General features: G+C 42.4%; 1 protein-coding gene across 2 annotated transcripts in view; it reads right to left on the bottom strand.

Moving 5' to 3' along the window:
• The window catches only part of rab15 (RAB15, member RAS oncogene family), a 178,617-nt gene that overhangs the window by 114,317 nt on the left and 43,092 nt on the right, over positions 1-21,208 (bottom strand). The gene's annotated exons all lie outside the window — the stretch shown is intronic.

The raw sequence follows: 21,208 nt of genomic DNA, 5'->3' as shown, positions 1-21,208 counted from the left end.
AACACTGCCATATTATACCTCAACTGAAATGGATTGCACTCCCTCAAAGTCCAGCTGGTGTGCGAACCTAGGTAGTGAATCATGCAAGTCAATGCCTGGTATCCTGGCAGCAGTCGTGATGCCTTCATTTTGTGGCAGTCTGCCATGCCATTTGGATTTGAGCCACCATGGCAAATCAAAGGGCTGCTACTGGGCGTCAAGGTTTATCCGCTGATTACATGGCACACATGTAGAAGGCATACAATAAAAGCCATGCTGCCAAACAAAATGTGACAGAGCAGATGACTGGCATGCTGAAACAATGCTTCCCTTCCCTGTACTGCTCTGGAGGAGCTGTGCAGTGCCTGGCAGAGCGGGTATCAAGATTTGTGGTGGTCTGCTGCACGCTGCAAAACCTCACCATCATGAAGGGACAGCCCTTATTACCAGCTATACACAATCAGCTGAGAAGCAGGAGCATGAGGAGGAGGAGGAGTAGAAGGAGGATGAGGAATTGAGGAAGCAACCTTTCCCTGAAGAGATAATTTGAGTCTGTTGCCAGTAATCATAACCCCAATTCACCATTCACCAACATTCCCACACCTTACCTTCCCTCCGTCACCCACCATCACAGCATCCATTGCACCACAATGAAAAATAAAAGCCACCATAAAGCGGACATTTCAAACCAAATTTAAAATTCAAAGCGTGCCATATTGCATCCAACCATAAACTAATCACTCTGTGCATCTGCTTAGCGCCTGTATTCTGTGTACCTTTGCCTAGTTTGGTGCTCCTTTGCTGTCCTCCCCCAGCAGCTGCAGCATGGCTGGTGGAAGGCTGCTGACTTCCAGTAGAGAAGATGGCAGATGGTCTTGGAGTTCGACCTCAAGCAGCTTTAGGCTTAGAAAGTCCAGCTGCGGACTGCACCATCTCAGCAGGGGCAGCAGCAGTGTTGGCTGGCTGGCTGATTGGCAACTGGTGCAGTGGCAGGGGTGGGAGGAAGAATACTGTCCTTGTGAGACAGGACAGCAGGTTTGTGCTCCATGGCCACTGCCACACACCTGGGGTGGCATCTCAGCAATCCTAATAATCTGTTAGGGGGCAGATTGCTGGTCTGCTCTGACATCCTACAAGCACCTTTGAATACTGTAATCCACAGGCATGACATCAGCATAACCTCAGTCTGAGTTTCCACTGCAGCACTCAGAGGTTGGGTGGCTGTTGCTTGTACTGCAATGGATGTTGCAACATCGGCCATCAGACGCCGCACAATGGTCTACAAGTGTGCTAATGAGGTTGGCCACCAGTTCCATGCAGGAAAGGATGAGCTCTGCGCAAAGCCCTGTGCCAAGTTGCTGCCAAACTCCTCCATGCTCCTTGACATTCTAGGCTTCTGGCAGACACCAAGCATTTAGTTGTGCATACCATCTATGTTCTTCTGTAGGCTGCCCCATCGAAGTCCTCATCTGAGACCTCTGCAGCAGAACCCATGTGCCATCTCATCCTCCAGTGAGCTGGCACCTGCTCTATCCTTGCCCCCTTGCAGAAGCACACTCATGCCCCTTGTTTCACCCTGTGCAGATCGAAGATAGGCACAGTGTCAGAATGTGACCTTGAGGCTGCAAATGTGAAACCAACTATTTATATTTATATAGCGCATTTAACATAGTAAAACCTCCCAAGGCGCTTAGTAAGAGAATTATCAATAAAAACATTTTGACATTTTTTGACACTGAAGGAGAAATCAGGAAAAATGACCAAAAGCTTGATCAAAGAGATAGATTTTGCTTTTACAAGCATCTTAAAAGATAAAAAAGAGGTAGAGAGGTTTAGGGAAGGAATTCGAGAGACTTGGGCTAATGCAGCTGAACGCATGGCCACCAATGGTGGAGTGATTAAAATCAGGGATGTGTAGGAAGCCAGAATTGGAGGAGTGCAGAGGTCTTGAAGTCTTGTAGGACTGGAGGAGGTCACACAGATAGAGAGGGGTGAGGCCATATAAGGAATTGAAAACAAGGATGAGGATTTTAAAATGGAAGCACTATCAGACGAGATCCATGAAGGTCAGCGAGTACAGGCGTGATGGTTAATGAGATTTGGAGCAAGTTAAGATGCAGGCAGTAGAGTTTTGGATGAGCACAAGTTTATGGAGGGTGGAAGATGGGAAGCTGGTCAGGAGAACATTAGAATACTAAACTCTAAATGTAACAAAGACACGGAGTGTCAGAGTGGAGTGATATTACGGAGGTGCAAGTAGGCAGTCTTGATGATGGTGCAGATATGTGGTCTGAAGCTGAATTCGGGATCAAACATAACACTGAGGTTGCAAACTATTTTCTCAGCTTCAGACAGTTATCAGGGATGGAAATAGTGGGCAGGGAGCAGAGTTTGTGGCAGGGACCAAAGACAATAGCTTCAGTCTTCCCAGTATTTAGTTGGAAGAAATTTCTGTTCATCCAATTTTGGATGTCAGGCAAGCAATGTGACAAATCAATGATAGTTGAGGTTCAGCTGAGCATAGTCGGCATACATGTGAGACCTGATGTGTTTTTGGATGATATCGCCAAGGGGTAGCATATAGGTGAGAAATAGAAGGGGCCCAAGAATAGATCCTTGTGGAATTCCTGAAGTAACAGAGCAAGAGTGGGAAGAGAAGACATTGCAGGTGATTCTCTGGCTACAATGAAATAAATAAGAATGGAACGAGGCAAGAGCAATTTCAATGGAGGAGGACGAGGATGGTGTGCTCAACTGTGTTGAAATCTACACACAGGTCGAGAAGAATGAGAAGGGATAGTATATTACGGTCACAATCACAAATAATGTAATTTGTGACTTTAACAAGGACCATTTCAGTACGGTGGCCCGGCCGGAAACCTGATTCAAGGGATTCAAACATAGAATTGTGGGAAAGGTGGGCACAGATTTGGAAAGCAACATGTTGAAGGTGATACAAATCAAGTGACGGTGCTGTGTCTTTATCACACTTTTGGTGTTCCTCCACTGCCTGGTCAAGTTGCACCCCCTGGGTATTGGAAAGGAAAAAGGCACATGGATAAGGTTATGGCGTGGGGAGGGAGGGGTGAAAGAGGTACATGCTTACACCATCTGTAGTTTGCAAATAGAAAGAGCATAAGATGAAGGGTTAGTTGGATGTAAGGAGGAGGATCATGTGTGAGGATATCATCATCTTCGATAGTTTCAGCCCCCTGGTGGCCACTGGCTCAATAATGGTTGTCCCAATAATGGCCACTATCATCTCCTCCCTAGGGGTTAGGAAATACAGGTGTGCTTATCCCCACCAGTTAACTCCTGCTGCCTTCGGTTGTGCACCACCTTATCCTGCAAGAGAGAAGGAAGTGTGTAAGTGAATTTCATGCAATCTGTTTGGGTGATGTGACTGTCACTTGGAATCGCTGGCAGTTCCAACAGTGCTGTGAGGATGAGGTGAAGCTATATATTAGGTGTGAGTCCTGACTGAAGGAGATTGTTGGTAGGCGAGTGATGGGGGTGGCGAATTGAGTATGATATTCCAGAAACCCTGGTGTTGAAGGACAGACTGGAGCCAATCTTTTACACACTTTTACAGGCTTTTATTTACAGAGATACACATTACAACATGTACCTCCTAATCCAAACACCACAGCTTCCGTCTGTCCCTATTTATAGGAACACAAGTAGATCCCCAGTTCATGCCCGCCCTCTGCATGCAATTAAATGCAATTAATATATAATTAACAGATCCCTCCTCTCTCTTTAAATAAAGAGTTTACCTATACAACCAAAATTTCTCAACAAATGAAATCAAAGACCTCGATATTAAGTGCAAAGCATTACGTTGTGAGACAGCCTTCCTCGAGGACCCGAAGAATTTCTTCATACAAGTATTTCCTCTTGTAAAACAATCCAACAGTTGATGACTTGCATCCACCCATTTAATTTTTGAGATTTCCTTTTTCTCCAACATTTGTTTCAAGCCAGCAAGGTCAATCCGTAACCTTTTCTCACTTACACTTTTCGTAGAGTGTACATTATCCCACAAGGGACAATTATCTACCTAACATTCAATGGGTATACTATTTAATGTACGCCACTGTACAGAATCTCACTTACAATATTTGGCAAATAGAATCCCATATCGACTGCCACCACAAGAGCCAGTGTTTCTGCAGCTAAAGTGCTTTTAACAACCCTTTTTATTTTCTTAGCTTCCCAAGCTAAAGGACATTTCCTATTTGGGCCCATCAAAAATATTATGAAACCAGGTGCACTTGAATACCCAATAGGAAGATTAGCATGTGCAGCATCACTAAAAATTACTAGTTTCATGTTTTTTGGTCACCTAAGGATGGGAATTTAATATGCATTTAGTCAGATTTAATTTTTTTAATGTTTAACTTGCCCTTAAAACATTCTCTACTTTAGGGTCGTAATACATAAATCAAGCACATCAAAACTGGCATCTGGCCTCGTCTGAGTGCACAACCAGTTCAACTGACCAATCAAATTCCACAATTGCTCTGCCTCTTCTTTGGATATAACCTCATCTTTCTGCGATGATATAATACGATTAACCAGGATAAGAATAACGCTCTCTAAACAGGATTGCTGATTTAAATTTATTTCAGATCTACTTTGGTTAATACCTAAACCAATATATTTAAAAGCCCCAAAAGCCTGACTTGCAATTTTCAATTCTACTCTAATCTCATTAATATCACATTTCTCAAATTCTGCAGTACTGCCGCTTAAGAAATCATCAACGTGCATCAGGAAGATGCCTGAAAGTTTTCCTTTATACCAATAAAACATTGCGGGATCAGCTTTTAGTTGAACACAACCAATTTTCAGCAAAACAGATCTCACAGAAAAATACCATACCCTTGAAGCATCATTCTGAACATAGACGCATTTGTTTAGTTTCCATAGATTTCCTTCTGCTTCTTTGGGCGGTTTTAGAAACACGTATCTGTAAAGTAACGCCCTGCAGAATTGTGGTTTTTATGTCAATTGACCCATACTTACATTAATATGTGGTAAAAAGAGCAAAAACGAGTTTAGATGATTATTTTTCCAGCTGTGACAGAAGCCACTCTAACATCCAGTATCATCCAATCGCTCTTCAAAACCCCGAGCAACTAGCTTCACTTTGCTTATTTGTTCATGGATAGGAGCATTGCTGGCAAGGCCAGCATTTGTTGCCCATCTCTAATTGCCCTTGAGAAGGTGGTGGTAAGCAGCCTTCTTGAACTGTTGCAGTCCATTTGGTGTAGGTACACCAACAATGCTGTTAGGAAGGACATTCCAGGTTTTTGATCCAGCGACAGTCAAGAAATGGCGATATAGTTCCAAGTCAGGATGATGTGTGGCTTGGAGGGGAATTTGCAGGTGATGGTGTTCCTATGTATCTGTTGCCCTTGTTCTTTTAGGCGGTAGAGGTCGCAGGTTTAGAAGGTGCTGTCGAAGGAGGCTTGGAGAATTGCCTGTACATTCTATCTGCAGAAGCTTTATCAGTACGGAGCCACTGTTTGCCCCTTTTCTGGGTACCTCAAAATAAACTCCAAATTCTCTCCAACCATCTGACTCCCTTTGCTTTCCCTCTCTTAGTAGTGTTATGACCGAGACGGGAGGAGTGCACTGTTAATTCAGTCCCACTTCTCTAAAGGTCACAACATATTTTTTAAGTTTTCCCACTTACGGAAACAGTCAATCGGATACACGATTTTCCCCAGAATAGAACACACTAACCAGGTTTCTTCATTGAACAACAAAATTAAGAGTTTATTATAAAACAAATTTTAACTAGTAAAGAAGTAAAACAATATCACACATTCACATTTTTAAAAATCCAACATTAAATTTTAAAAAGTCCCCTTTCTACCTTAACCAAATTTTAAAGTCCCTTTTTGCCTTAGTCCCTTCACACTCACACACACACAACTCACACACACATATATACTGGTTAACTGAAAAAAAATGAAAATAAAAAATTTTTGGAACAGAGCTCTATTACAGAGAAAAAAACACACCCGGTCAGATCACTTGCCCACCGCTAAAGAAAATAGCAGATGAAACACGCTGCACCAAACTGGCACACAGTCCAACCTCTGAGCACACGCAGACAGGTCATTAGAATCTTCCAGAACAGTTTTCTTCAGACGGCGTTATGAATTATTTTAGCAGGCTTTCTTCAAATACAGGAAACAAGACGACTCAACACAGTGGACTTCACAGAATGTTTTAGGGAATTGTGGGAAAGCGAGCTGGGTTGTAGTCTTCTATTCTTCCTTGGAATTCTCTCCTTCTGCAGCAAACTTGACTTTTATCTCCTTCCAGAAGGTAAAACCACACACACACACAGACTAACAACTAAAAAGCTTGTGGGTTTTTTCTGCCCATCCCAGGTGTGTTCTGTCTGCTGCTGGGCTTGTCCAATCAAAGGAGCGCTTATCACTTTTCTGCCCATTACCAGGATTTCTGCTCTATCTCCAATCTGAGCCATGTGACAACCAGCAACACTGTTGCCAATCCAGCTCACTCAGAGTCCTCTTGATGGCTTCCTTTAAAAAAAAAACCTGGTCCAACATTTATTCAGCTTAACCATAAATTTCTTTAAAGATATTTTTTGACAATAAAGAATCACTTTCATAACATTAGTTTATCCTCGAGTTTATTGGAACCCACCAAAACTTCAATGAGCATGAGGAGTTGTGTTTTTAGTTCTGTTATGAGACTGTTCTGTGGCCTTTATTTCATTGTCTACTCTGCTCAAGCTATGGCATCTACTTTCATTTCTGTGTCTGTTGGGACTACTACTGCGCGATCTCCCTCTTGCACTACTGAAGGCTCTTTCTCCAGCATGTGACACAAGAGTCACTTCAGAACTCATTATCAGTACTTGCACTGCGCTTTCTTACTTTCCACATTTTCTGCCAGTCCATGGACCTCAGTGCAGTAGCTTTTCCCATAATTGTTACATCCCTCCATTCATTTGACACCTCTGGAATATATGTCACCTGAGTACCTACTCAGGTAATTGCCTATGTCTGGGATAGCTCTCTTTAGTGTGTCAATGATCACACACATTACCACTATTTAGTCCTTGATCTATGCATTCTGTTCCTCAGGACTCTCATCAAATAAAGCATAAGCATTTGAGGTACAAGGCGCCTCACTTACTTCTATCAGCTGCTCAAAGTCCAAGATTTTGTAATTCATTCTGATTAATCATGAAGAATGAAGCTCAACAGTTTGATTACCATGTTTGATACATACTTTCTTACTATCATGATCGATTACCTTACCAGGGCCTTTCCATTCCCTCAGAACCCTCTCCTAATTTTTGTCTCAGATACTCTTATATGATGCCTTAGTATTAGATTTTTAGATTTAGATTTTAGATTTAGAGATACAGCACTGAAACAGGCCCTTCGGCCCACCGAGTCTGTACCGACCATTAACCACCCATTTATACTAATCCTACACTAATCCCATATTCCTACCACATCCTCACCTGTCCCTATATTTCCCTACCACCTACTAGGGGCAATTTATAATGGCCAATTTACCTATCAACCTGCAAGTCTTTTGGCTGTGGGAGGAAACCGGAGCACCCAGAGGAAACCCACGCAGACACAGGGAGAACCTGCAAACTCCACACAGGCACTACCCAGAATTGAACCCGAGTCGCTGGAGCTGTGAGGCTGCGGTGCTAACCACTGTGCCACTGTGCCACCCATTTTCTGAGGCCTCAGCATTGATGAAAGCATGTCTTCCTGCATGCAAAGCATTCAAATGTACAGAAAAAATGGAACTAATTGTAGTACCTTCCAGCACAGGAGAACGATTGCACAGAACAGAAGGCAATTTAGGATTTCGCCCAAAGACTAATTGAAATATCCTACAACCATCTGGAGTGAATTCTTCGCATGAACCATCCATGCCAAGACAGTTATAGAGTCATAGAGAGATACAGCACTGAAACAGGCCCTTTGGCCCACCAAGTGCATGCCGACTATCAACCACCTATTTATACTAATCCTATGTTAATCCCATTTTTCCCTCTCACATCCCCATCTTCCCTCAATTCTCCTACCACCTACCTACACTAGGGGCAATTTTTTACAATGGCCAATTTACCTATCAACCCGCAAGACTTTGGCATGTGGGAGGAAACTGGAGCACCTGGAGAAAACCCACGCGGTCACAGGAAGAACGTGCAAACTCTGCACAGGCAGTACCCAGAACTGAACCCGGGTCGCTGGAACTGTGAGGCTGTGGTGCTAGCCACTGCGCCACCCTTGTCAGCTTGCAGTCTGGTTGACCAGCTAAAATTTTATGCAGCATTTCATTAATTACTGCATGATTCCATTCACAGACTCCATTGCTGAAAGGACTTTGGACTTGGCAAATTTCCCTCCATTACCAGTCAGAAATTTAGCTGGTATCCCAAAACCAGTTGCTATCCATTTCTCCATGATTTTGTCTGTAATAACCCTTTTGTCCTTGCTATGCATTATTGTATAGAGACTAAATCTGGCCACCAAGTCTATAAAATGTAGGATGAAAATATTTCAGTCTTTAAATACCTTTAGATCGATGACAACTATCTCATTAAAGGTTTACAATAGTGCATGGTGGCATCCTTCGATAATTTTTACAGATTTCATTATTCTCACTAATCTCTTCCATTAGCCTCATATACACTTCATTAACGACACCTGCATCTTTTAGCTCATTTTTATCCTCACTGTTTTTATAATTTTTTTAAATTTTGTTTTTTTTCATATTTTGACAAGTAGAGTGTGTAACTTTAAGACAATTTATTTTTTCCCCTGATTCTTATCACCTGATGCCATTCGTACATATCTCACACCCTGATGAGAAACATTAGGTTTTGTTAAGAGGATACAATAATGTCCTGACTGGGTACACTGCAGATCAACAGACTTTCCAAAAATAATTGCCGTATCATGCTTGTTGTCAAGTTTCATTTGGGCCTTTATCATGGAAGGTTTACTCAGAAACATCGGCATCTCACTCGAGACTAAATCAGTATAATTAAATGGCTTACTCTAGCTATTTTACATGGAATTACAACTCTCTTCAGTGACTTCAATATTTTGGGATCACCAAACCTAAAGTAAGCGGTACCTATGTATTACGTAACCTTGTGTCAATCCTCACTACTTACTGAATCAAGGTAACATTTTAATCAATCTGTCCCCCATATTGTTGAAGTACAAGCGCTATCCAGTACTGCACAGTTAAAGGACTCTGTGGTCAACACATTCGTCACAGGACTAAAACTCCTTGTGACCAGTGTAATTTGTATGGATTCATCATTGTCTTTCATAAGAAATATAGGAAATAGGAGCAGGTGTAGGCCATTCGGCTTAGTCGTGTGTCATTTTGAGGACCTTGCCTCTTCGCTTTGGGCATTTCACCACATAAGGTTACTTCGAGTCACACCTGAAGCAAGTATTAAGAACTGTTCCTTGGGATTCATTTGCCCATTCTAATTGTTCTAATGTTGTCTTCTGTTGTAATAGCCAGATCTACGAAAGGTGCTTTCATCGTCATTGTGCCTGTCTTTAATCCTTCCATTGTAGTGACGCCTGCATCAGGCATCAGGACTATTTCTAAATGTGTTAATCATTCAGTCTTCAATTCTTTGTGTCAACAGGGAATGTCTCATTTGCTCCATGAAGGCAGAAATAAATGACAGTTTCCCCAGGTACTTTTTAAAGGCAGCAAACATCTGATCCAATAGGATCTCCTTCTCAGAGAGCCCAACACCAGTTAGAACCATTAACATGTCCATATGAATCACCTTAGCACAATCTAGTAATTTAAACACTAGTACTGATCCACGGATCCCCAAATTGAATTTTGTCAATCTGAAGCCATGATATATTCTTCCATTGAATGACCATCTGTTTTCTGAAATTTATCAAATTCTGACCATATCTCACAGGCATTCAATGGATCATCTTTCTTGTAGATTTCATTCAGGAAATCTAACATAAGGTCCAAATCTTCATCACGATCCAACTGACGGGCATACATCTCACAAAATACTTTACTTCTGATCTTACTTCATGTAGGAAGTGACGATGCCATGGCCATACCTCATTTTCTCTTTGGCAGGGTTGTAGCCCATGTCCACATACCCACTTCATTCTTCCACTGCTCAGATGGTTTAGACTCCAAGAACATCGGAGGGCAATCATATCTCAATAATTTACACTTGCTTGCGGCCATTTTCCACAATGTCCATTTGGATTTTAGTTTACTACACGAAAACCTTTTCTTAGGTTCTAACCTTCATCTTTAGGCCACTATTCTTTGCTACTATGTTATAGCCCAGAAGGCCTGGCGGTGTAGGATAGAACTGGAGCCAATCTGTAAACACTTTTATAGTCTTTTATTTCCAGAAATACACTTCACAAACATACACCTCCCAACCCAACCACCAAAACTTATCTGTTCCTATTTCTAGGAAAATATGTAAACCCCCAGCATACAATTAAACACAATTAACACTGAGCAGTGGCTGAGGCTAGTGGTTCAGCTGGTAGTATTGGCATTTGAAGATGCAGTCGCTGACCTTGACCACTCATGTGAGGTCTTTGAACTTTTTGAAGCAGTGCATCCAGGTCCATGGGGCTTGACTCCTTGTATTGGCTATCTGCTCCAATTGCATTTTGATCATGTGTCTCCAGGGTCTCTTGCCCCAAGGATATAGGACATCTTTCCTCCTCCCCACCTCCTCCCTCAAGACCTCTAATGCTGTGTCCAAAAACACTGGAGCCCACTCTCACCCATGTTGTGCCATTCCTCACCATTTTCCAGGACAGATTCACTTCCAGCATACTCCCAGCACCTGCTCCAGTCTCAACAGACCTCCCCTTTAAGAGGTGCAGTCTAGCTTTAAATAGTGCAGGCTAACTTAAAAGGTAGTCCCAACAGGTAATGCTTCTGGTACCCCTGCAGATGTGTGCTGTCAATCAACTGTAAGGACAGCGCTGGCTGCAAATTGATAGAATTGAAATGAGCAGGCAGCACGAAGTCAATGTGCTGGCTGCATTTCAATCAATGGGCACAGGTTAATCGTGCAGAGCAATCCACGTGCCCATTTTCAGGGGCTGTCAAATTTAGCCACCAAAGTTCCTGCGTAGCACCAGTGATCACTATAGTCAACGTCAAAGGCATTGCTTTTCCTGAAGTTTCCAGTGTAAGAGCCACTAGCACTAGCTCTTGCAAACACATTCAGCTAAAGGAACATTGATTAACTGTGCTCAATGGAACGATAATTTTTTAACCAATATTTTTGGCCTCCCACAGCAGAATGTTGCATTAGCTGGTTAGCACTGTAGAATTCACTTCAGCTATGTTTTCAAAGTAACAATATTGTGCAAAAATAAAATGCAGATGGAGAACATAATCAGAAAACCTCACCCTTTGTTATGTCTATATCCTATTGATTACAATTTTGAAATCATTGACATAATTACAGAAAAATGTTAACCACTCCTTTCTCTTGGCAGATACTGACAGCCCTGTGGGATTTTTCTAGTAAGTAAACAGGAGCATAGGAAATAAGAGCAGGAGTAGGCCATTCGGCTCGTAGAGTCTGCTCCGCCATTCAAACAGATCATGGCAGATCACCTACCTCAACGTTGTTTTTCTCCACTATGCCCTTATCCCTTGATGTCATTAGTATCCAGAAATCTATTGATTTCTGTTTTGAACGTGCTCTATAATTAAGTTTCCACAGCCCTCTGGGGTAGAAAATTCCAAAGGCCCAGTTTCTGCAATCTCTCCTCATAAGATAATCCTGCCATCTTAGGGATTAGTCTGGTGAACCTCCGTCGCACTCCCTCTATGGCAAGTATACCCATCCTTAGATAGGGAGACCAAAACTGTACACAATATTCCAGGTGCAGTCTCACCAAGGCTTTATATACTTGCAGCAAGACATGTTTACTCCTGTACTCAAATCCCCTTGCAATGAAGGCCAACATACCATTTGCCTTCTTAATTGCTTGCTGCACCTGCATGCTAGCTTTTAGTGACTCTTGAACAAGGACACCCAGGTCCCTTTGGACATCAACACTTCCCAACCTCTCACCATTTAAGAAATACTCTGCCTTTCTGTTTTTTCTACCAAAGTGGATAACTTCATACTTATTCACATTATATTCCATCTGCCATATTCTTGTCCATTCACTTAGCCTGTCCAAATCCCCTTGAAGCCTCCTTACAAAGGGATAGAGATAGGTTAGGCAAAGATCTGGCAAATGGAGTATAATGTGGGAAAATGTGAAATTGTCTATTTTGGCAGGAAGAATAAAAAAGAAGCATATTATCTCAATAGTAAGAGATTGCAGAGCTCTGAGATGCAGAGGGATCTGGGTGTCCTAGTGCATGAATCGCAAAAGATTTGTTTGCAGGTTCAGCAAGTAATTAGGAAAGCTAATAGAATATTATTGTTTATTGCGAGGGAAGTGTATACAAAAGTAGGGAGGTTATGCTTCAGTTATACAGGGCATTGGTGAGACCACATCGGGTGTACTGTGTATAGTATTGGTCTTCTTCTTTAAGGAAGGATGTAAATGCATTGAAAGCAGTTCAGGGAAGGTTTACTAGACTAGTATCTGGAATGGGCCGGTTGTCTTACGAAGAAAGGTTGGACAGGCTACGCATGTATCCACTGGAGTTTAGCAGAGTAAGAGGCGACTTGATTGAAACGTAAGATCCTGAGGGGTCTCAACGGGGTGGATGTGGAAAGGATGTTTCCTCGTGTAGGAGAATCTAGAACTAGGGGCCACCATTTAAAAATAAGGGGTTGCCCATTTAAGACAGAGATAAGAAGAATTTTTTTCTCTCATGGGGTTGTGAGCTTTTGGAACCCTCTTCCTCAAAAGGCAGTGGAAGCAGAGTCTTTAAATATTTTTAAGGCAGAAGTAGATAGACTCCTGATAAGCAAGGGGGTGAAAGCTGATCAGAGGTAGGCGGGAATGTAGAGGTGAGCTTACAACCAGATTGAATGGTAGGGCAGGCTCGAAGGGTCTAGTGGCCTACTCCTGTGCCTAATTCGTATGTTTGTATGCATCCTCCTCAAAACTTACATTCCCACCTAGTTTTGTGTCATCAGCAAATTTGGAAATATTACATTTGGTCCCCATATCTAAATCAGTTATATAGATTGTGAATAGCTGTGGTCCAAGCACTGTTCCTTGCAGTACCCCATTAGTAACAGCCTGCCATCCTGAGAATGACCCGTTTATTCCTACTTTCTGCTTCCTGTCTGTTAACCAATTCTCAATCCATAGCAGTATATTACCCAAATCCCATGTGCTCTAATTTTGTTTACTAACCTATGTGGGGCCTTATCAAAAGCCTTCTGAAAATTCATATACACCACATCCACTGGTTTTCCTTTATCTATGCTACAAGTAACATCCCCAAAAAACTCCAACAGCTTTGTCAAACATGATTTCCCTTTCATAAATCCATGTTGACTCTGCCCAATCATATCATTATTTTCCATGTCCAGTTATCTCATCCTTTATAATAGATATAACATTTTCCCTACTATTGACATCAAACTAATAGGTCTATACTTCTCTGTTTTCTCTCTTGTTCTCTTCTTAAACAGTGGGGTTACATTTGCTACTTTCAAGTCTGCAGGAACCCTTCCAGAATCTATAGAATTTTAAAAGATAACCAATGCATCCACTCTCTCTATAGTCACCTCCTTCAGTACTCTGGGCTGTAGCTCATCTGGTCCAGGGGATTTATCAACTTTCGATCCAATTAATTTTTCGAGTACTCCCTCTTTATTGATACGAATTACTTTCAGTTCCTCATTTTTACAAGTCCCTTGGTTCCCAAATATTTCTGGGAAATTTTCTGTGTCTTCCTCTGTGAAGACAGATACAAAGTAATTGTTTAGTCTCTCCACCATTTCTCCATTCTCCACCACAAGTTCTCCTGTCTCCACCTGTAATGGACCCACATTTGTCCTTGCTAATCTTTTCCTTTTTACACAACTAAAGACATTTTTACAGTACGCCTTTATGTTTCTAGCTAGCCTGCATTCATAATCTCTTTTACCTTTCTTTCTCAGTTTCTTGGTCATCCTTTGTTGGATTCTAAATTTCTCCCAATCCTCAGGCTTACCACTTTTCCTGGTCACCTTATAAGCCACTTCCTTTAATTTAATGCAATCTTTAACTTGCCTTGTTAGCCACGGTTGAATCACCTTTCCTGTTGGGTTTTTGTGTCTTAGAGGAATGTATATTTGTTGTTAACCGTGTCTTCTTCTTTGGCCTCCTTATCTCGAGATTCAATGGGTAAGCGCCTGGAGGTGGTCAGTGGTGTGTGGAGCAGCGCCTGGAGTGGCTATAAAGGCCAATTCTAGAGTGACAGGCTCTTCCACAGGTGCTGCAGAAAAATTTGTTTGTCGGGGCTGTTACACAGTTGGCTCTCCCCTTGCGCTTGTCTTTTTTCCTGCCGACTGCTAAGTCTCTTTGACTCGCCACACTTTAGCCCCACCTTTATGGCTGCCCGCCAGCTCTGGCGAACGCTGGCAACTGTTCCCACAACTTGTGATCAATGTCACAGGACTTCATGTCACGTTTGCAGACGTCTTTAAAGCGGAGACATGGACGGCCGGTGGGTCTGATACCAGTGGCGAGCTCGCTGTACAATGTGTCTTTGGGGATCCTGCCATCTTCCATGCGGCTCACATGGCCAAGCCATCTCAACTGTGTAATACTTCTTTAAAGACTAGCCATTGCCTGTCTACTGTCAAATCTTTTAATGTATTTTCCCAATCCACCATAGCCAACTTGCCCCTCGTTGCTTTATAGTTTCATTTGTTCAGTTTTATGACTCTAGTTTCAGAATAAACTATATCACTTTCAATCATAATGTAAAATGCTATCATATTGTGGTCACTATTTCCTAATGGCTCCTTTACAGCAAGTTTATTAATTAGCTCTTTCTCATTACATAATACTAAATCTAAAATAGCCCAATCCCTAGTTGGTTCCTCAACATACTGCTCCAGAAACCCATCTCTAACAGACTCCAGGAATTCATCCTCCACAGCATTAGTGTTAATTAGGTTTACCCAGTCTATATGTAAATTGAATTCACCCATTATTACTGTTTTGCCCATGGTACATGCAGCTCTAATTTCCTGAGTTATACCATGCCCAATATTACCACTACTGTTTGGTGGCCTATAAACAACTCCCACCAATGTTTGCTGCCCCGTGCTATTTCTCAGCTCCACCCAAACTGATTCTACATCTTGCTCCTTCGATCTAAGATTCTCTCTCACTAATGTATTGATCTCCTCCCTTATCAACAGCACTACCCACTTCCTTCTCCCCTCCGCCCATCCTTCCTAAATGATGAATATCCCTGAATGTTCGATTTCCCCGTCTCGGCCACCCTGTAACCATGTCTCCATCATGGCAATTAAATCATACCCATTTACCTCTATTTGTGCCTTCAAATCATTTGCCTTGTTGCGAATGCTGCATGCATTCAGATAGAGTGCCAGTAACTTTGCGTTAACATTATTTCTCATTCTGATCCTATTTGATATTTGCTTTCGTTTCATCTGCCTTCTAATTTCGCTTACTACTTTCTCCTTCCTGTTACCAGTTTTGCTTCCCACCAATCTGAGCTCCCTCTCATGTCACCAACCCCCTGCCAATCCTAACTCCCGAAACTCTCCTTTCAGGACCTCATCCCTCTTCCTACCTATGTTGTTGGCACCAATGTGGACCATGACCACTGGCTGTTCACCCTCTCCCAGAAGAATGCTCAGTGACATCCTTGATCTTGGCACCAGGGAGGCAATAGCCCATCCTGGAGTCACATCTATGGCCACAGAAACACTTGTCTGTTCCCCGAACTAATGAATCCCCTGTCACTATTGCCCTTACACCCTTCTTTCTCTCCTTCTGTGCAGCTGAGCCACCCATGGTGCCACAAACCTGGCTCTTGCTGTACTCCTCTGAGGAACCATTGTCCTTATCAGTATCCAAAATAGAAAACCGGTTAGCAAGCGCGATCGACTCAGGGGACTCCTGCACTACCTGCCTGCTTCTCTTAGACTGCTTGGCAGTCACCCATTGCCTCTCTGCCTGCAAACTCTTAACCGGCGATGTGACCACCTCCCTAAGCATGCTATCCACGTAGTTCTTTGTCTTGCAGATGCACCCCAGTATCTCCAGGCACCGCTTGAGTTCTGAAACCCAGAGCTCAAGCTTCAGCAGCCTGTGACACTTCCTGCAGATGTGTTTGTCAAGGACACATGGTGCATCCATGAGTTCCCACATACCACAGGAGGCACATTCCATTTGGCTGTGCTGCCCTACCATACCTCAACTTTACAAACTAATTATTGTTCGTGGAATAAGTTGAATAACTTACCAGTTACTCGCCAATCGGCTTCTCCCCCAGTACCAAAGAAAGAACCAAGTACGGGAGACTGTAAAGGCAGAAAAGGAAAAGAAAGAGACAAAGGAGCACCTCCTTCCCCACGTCACTGAACTTCCTCACGCACCAAACTCACAGCTTCACACTCTGTCCAAGCAGCACTTTCTAATTCGTTTTGCGACCGAGGTGGGAAGAGTGCACTGTTAACTCAGTCCCACTTCTCCACAGGTCACAACATATACTTAAATTTTGCCACTTGCTGAAACAATCAATCAGATACTCTACTTTCCCCCAGAATAAAGCACACCAACCAGGCTTCTTTAATAAACAACAAAATTATCCATTTATTATAAACCAAATCTTAACCAATAATGAAGTAAACATACGCATGAATTGAAATATTAAAGCCCCTTATTTTATCCTAGCCCTCATGCACACACACACATACATACATAGAAAACCGGTTAACTGAAAAAAGGATTTTTGTTCACAGCTGTTACAAAGAAATAGAAGGAATAAAAAAAACCCACTTAGGCTTAAAAGAAGGTATGGAAGGAAGTTCTTTGTTTTGGCGAGGTGTCCCATAGGCGAATAGGTAGCTGACACAAGGAATCTTCCTAGAACACTTCTGTCTGGGCGATTGTTGATGAATAGTCTGGGTAGGTTTTCAAAGAGATTCAGCACAGAAGGCCTCACATAGGTCTTAATTCAGATGTGCAGCTACAAAGGTTGCAATTCTCACACATTTGATGCAAAGTTCCTTCAAAGATGCAAGTTTTCTGCAAACATGCAGGGTTTCTCTAAATACAGGAGGCAACAGGAAACACATTTGACACAGGATTTGCTTTTCAAGAGGAAAATGGGCTGGCTGGATCTTTTTCTGTTCTCCTGGCATGTCAATAAGCAAACTCCAACTGAATCTGGACAAACACTAACTGGCTTTTTCACAGTTCAAAATAAAAACCGAAACCTTTACAAAGGCAAGTCGTGTGATGACCATAAATCTTGACTTGTCATTTCCTTGTAAATAGTTTTTTCAGGGTCTCAACACAACCCCCTGCTGGGTTCTTTGAAACAGGTGCTTTCCAGTAAACTTGTTTACTAGCCAAAACCAGGAACCTTCTGTTGATCTTTCTTTTTTTTTAGAAAAGCAACCACAGAGTTCAGCCCCTTCAAGATTCCAGATGAATCACTATCCACATTCCATCTATAATTTCTTAAAATATAATGTACAAAGAAAAATAGAAGTGCTCACGAACATTAGTATTACTAATAAGTTACACTAACTTAAACCTTAGTAATACTAACCGTACCACTTATAAGATAGCTATGAGGGTTAAAAAAGGAGCTACTTTTTTTTCGATTTTCCAGCTATTTACAGAAACTCTCTAACAGCAGTTACTCATCAACCAATCAGCTTACGGCTTTCCTGCGATGTCACTGCTAGTTTTTTTCACTGTTTCTTCAAACCCAGCGCGTGTCGACTTCCAGCCAGCCTGCGTCTCCAGTCTCCCAGGTAAGTGCAGGCCCTGAGCCTCAGGCTGGATTTATAGTTTCCTTCTCCGGTGCAATTCCTCACAGGTCCCCTGCCTCTCCGTTTTCCAGTTAAGTGCAGGGCCTGAGCCTTGAGCTGGATTTATAGCTCCCTCTCTCCAATCCGCTGCCTCTCCAGTCTCCCAGGAGGCCATAATGCCCCTCGAGCCTGTTCCACCATTCTATTAGATCATAGATGATCTATGCGTCCACTCTGTTCACCCTTTGCTTCACCTTGGATACCCTTACCTAACAAAAATCTTATCAATCTCAGATTTCCAATACCCTTTGTATCAAAGTGTTTCCTGGTTTCACTCATAAATGGCCTAGCTCTAGTTTTACAATTATTCCCTCTTGTTCTGGAGTCCCACACTATAGGAAATTGTTTCTCTGTATCTACCTTATTGAATTCCATGATCATTTTAAATACCTCGATTAGATCATATTTCAGCCTTCCAAACTCCTGAAAACATGAGTCAATTTTATACAACCTGTTCTCATAAATTACCCTGTATATCGTTCAGGTGAATCCAAACTATGCTCCTTCTAAGGCCGATATCTTTCCAAAGGTTCAGTGCCCAAAATGGAATGTAGTACTCCAGATGGGGTCTGACCAACAGCTTTTTCTGTTTTTCATTCCTGACTTGTGTACTGGATGAGCATTAGATTGGTTCCTTGCAGTGTAATTTAACAATTAGCAATACTAACAACAAACATTTATTAGAATACCTCAAGTCCTAGCAAACCAAATTATGTGATTTTTACAGAATTTTTCTGTAAGATAAAAAGGGGCAAACAGAATAGCAGAGTTTCCCTGGTAACTGGTGTGATATAATTCAGTGAAGGGTACTTCAAGTGAGTTTTGAACATTTTATCAAGAATTTATACTGTTAATAAGCTTAACATATACACACACAAAGATTCTAGACTTGCTATATCATGTTTAATATAGACATGTGGCAGGAATTTATACTCCTGATAAGCCTAACACACACACTATAAATTTGCACTCAGCATGTTTAATGCACACAAACCAAAGATTTACACAGTTAACATGTCTGATGCACAAGCATACACCCCATTAATTTATGCTCTTGATATGTTTAATACATACCTGCACTCATACACACACAAACTACTGATTTCAGCTCTTGCTTTTAACACATGGATACCTCTGAAACTGGAATCTAACACTGATACTTGTATTCAAGTGTCTTTTTATTTCCACTTGCAGTTCTAGATTGCTAAATTATTATCATTAATTCATCTGTTACATTAGCTTTTCTATCTTTCCGAAATATAGTGACATGCTACAATTTACACAGTTGCAATGAACTCCTAGAAATTGGCTGCAGCATATCTACATAATTGGATTTCCATCTTGGTGAAAAAATATGGACTAGAAATTCGGTGGTGTAGCACCGCCTGGAATGGCACTATGGAGGCCTACCCTGCTTCCCGCGGGTGTGATGTGCCGCCAGCCAATTCCTGCAGTCTGCATGACATTGCAGCACAAGGGCACATGCAGGTCCCCTGTGGCACCGAAAGACTTTCAATTGGTGCTATCCTGATGTCACACAGCCAAACAGCTGATATGATGCAAGGTTTCCAAATTTGGACAATACCAGTCATGTGTACATATTCATTCATCACTCTTTAAAAATCTGGCATCAGGTTGCAAAATGAACCCTGCACTAGCGTTCCTTAATGGGCTAGGCACTCGAATTGTGGGCAAACTAATTTTTGACTTTTTCTATTGCAAAGTTGCTGGAAGGCCTCTGCGGAGTTTCTGGAGTTGGGGTCCTGGATTTGCTGCAAAGTATTGCTGCATCTTCACAGGGAGGGCAGAGGAGTAGGTGATCTGTCCATACAAAGGCTACAACAGGTAGCAGGGCTGCAGTAGCAGTGCCTCTGAGTCTGCTGGACAGCAGGGTGATTTAGCACAGACTGCAGAGAGGGCAAGCACTGCCCCATGCCCTCTGACGGTGACAGGAGGCGTCTGGCAAGCCAGCCAATGCACCCAGCATCTTGGTGTGCATACCCATCAGGGTTCTCCTGCATGCTGCCCCATCGAGGTCCTTGTCTGATTTCTCTACAACAAAACTCGTCTGTAAGTGCACCCTCCAGTGAGCTGGCAAACAAACCATCCTTTATTGCTGGCCTGGCTGCAGCCCACTTATGCCTGGATGACTCACTATATATTGATCCCAACTCTATATTAGCCTCCAGGGTACGTGCAGTGCAATACTGCAGTGGCAGTACCTGAGCTGGTGGCTATGAGTGTCAGATTGAGTGAAGGGGCCTTGTCATCAATGCTGCGTTGTTGTTCTCTCCCTTCCTCCTGGGGATGCTGTGGTTCCACAGGCAGCAGTTCTTGGGTAACTGAAAGCAGGAACTCAGAAGTGGAAGGTTAGTGTGGGGGAAATGGGGAGGTGGTGTGTAAAGCAAGAGATCTACGTTCACAATCAGCAGCTTGCTCATTATGCGAGATAGCAGGATGAAGGTGAGCTGGGCATTGAAAAGGTTAATAGGTCAGGAACATATCATCATTCTCAATGTTCTCAGCAATGCCAGATTCCAAGGGCTCCATCGCAGCCAGCCCCATAATGCTGAGAACTAACTCCTCCTTTTTTAAGAGGGGAAGGCTGGCTGGACCACATCGTGGTTTCCAAACAATGCTGCCTGTCCCCACTGCTGAGTGGAGAGGCCACACACAGTGTTTAGGGGAAGACAGCAGCTTGGGAGCTGCTTGGTCCATCGCTACGATCATTCAGATGAGGTGGGTACACCAAAATCGTCAGTTGCCTACCTTGATCTGTACAGGTACAGGCAGGTCCCGGCGCCTGGAAAATGAAACTATCCAATTTCTTTCCCTCTCACCTTCGTGCAGCCTTTAAATACAGTTCCAGTATAGGCAGTATTACTACAATAAAATGAAAAGCAAATTCTATCCATACTATAATAAATATATATTGGAAGCAATTCTCCCACAATTTCAGGTAATACTTATAGATAAGAATGTTTATTCAACCCATCAGAATTTATCAATCCAGAGAAATTCTAACATCCCCACAGTGTAGCATCCAATTGGTTCTTAAATGTTTTCATTTTAGCTTCCATTACTCTACCTGGAGATCTATTCCATTTATCAATCACTCTTGGTATAAAGATGAATTTCCCAATATCACTCCTAAAAGTACCTTTTACAAGTTTGAATTTGTATCCCCTG

The sequence above is a fragment of the Heterodontus francisci genome, chromosome 9, assembly GCF_036365525.1.
Source record: "Heterodontus francisci isolate sHetFra1 chromosome 9, sHetFra1.hap1, whole genome shotgun sequence".
NCBI classification, from domain to species: Eukaryota; Metazoa; Chordata; class Chondrichthyes; order Heterodontiformes; family Heterodontidae; genus Heterodontus; species Heterodontus francisci.
The sequence above is the reverse complement of the archived record's forward strand: the minus strand, read 5'-3'. Positions and strand labels throughout refer to the sequence as shown.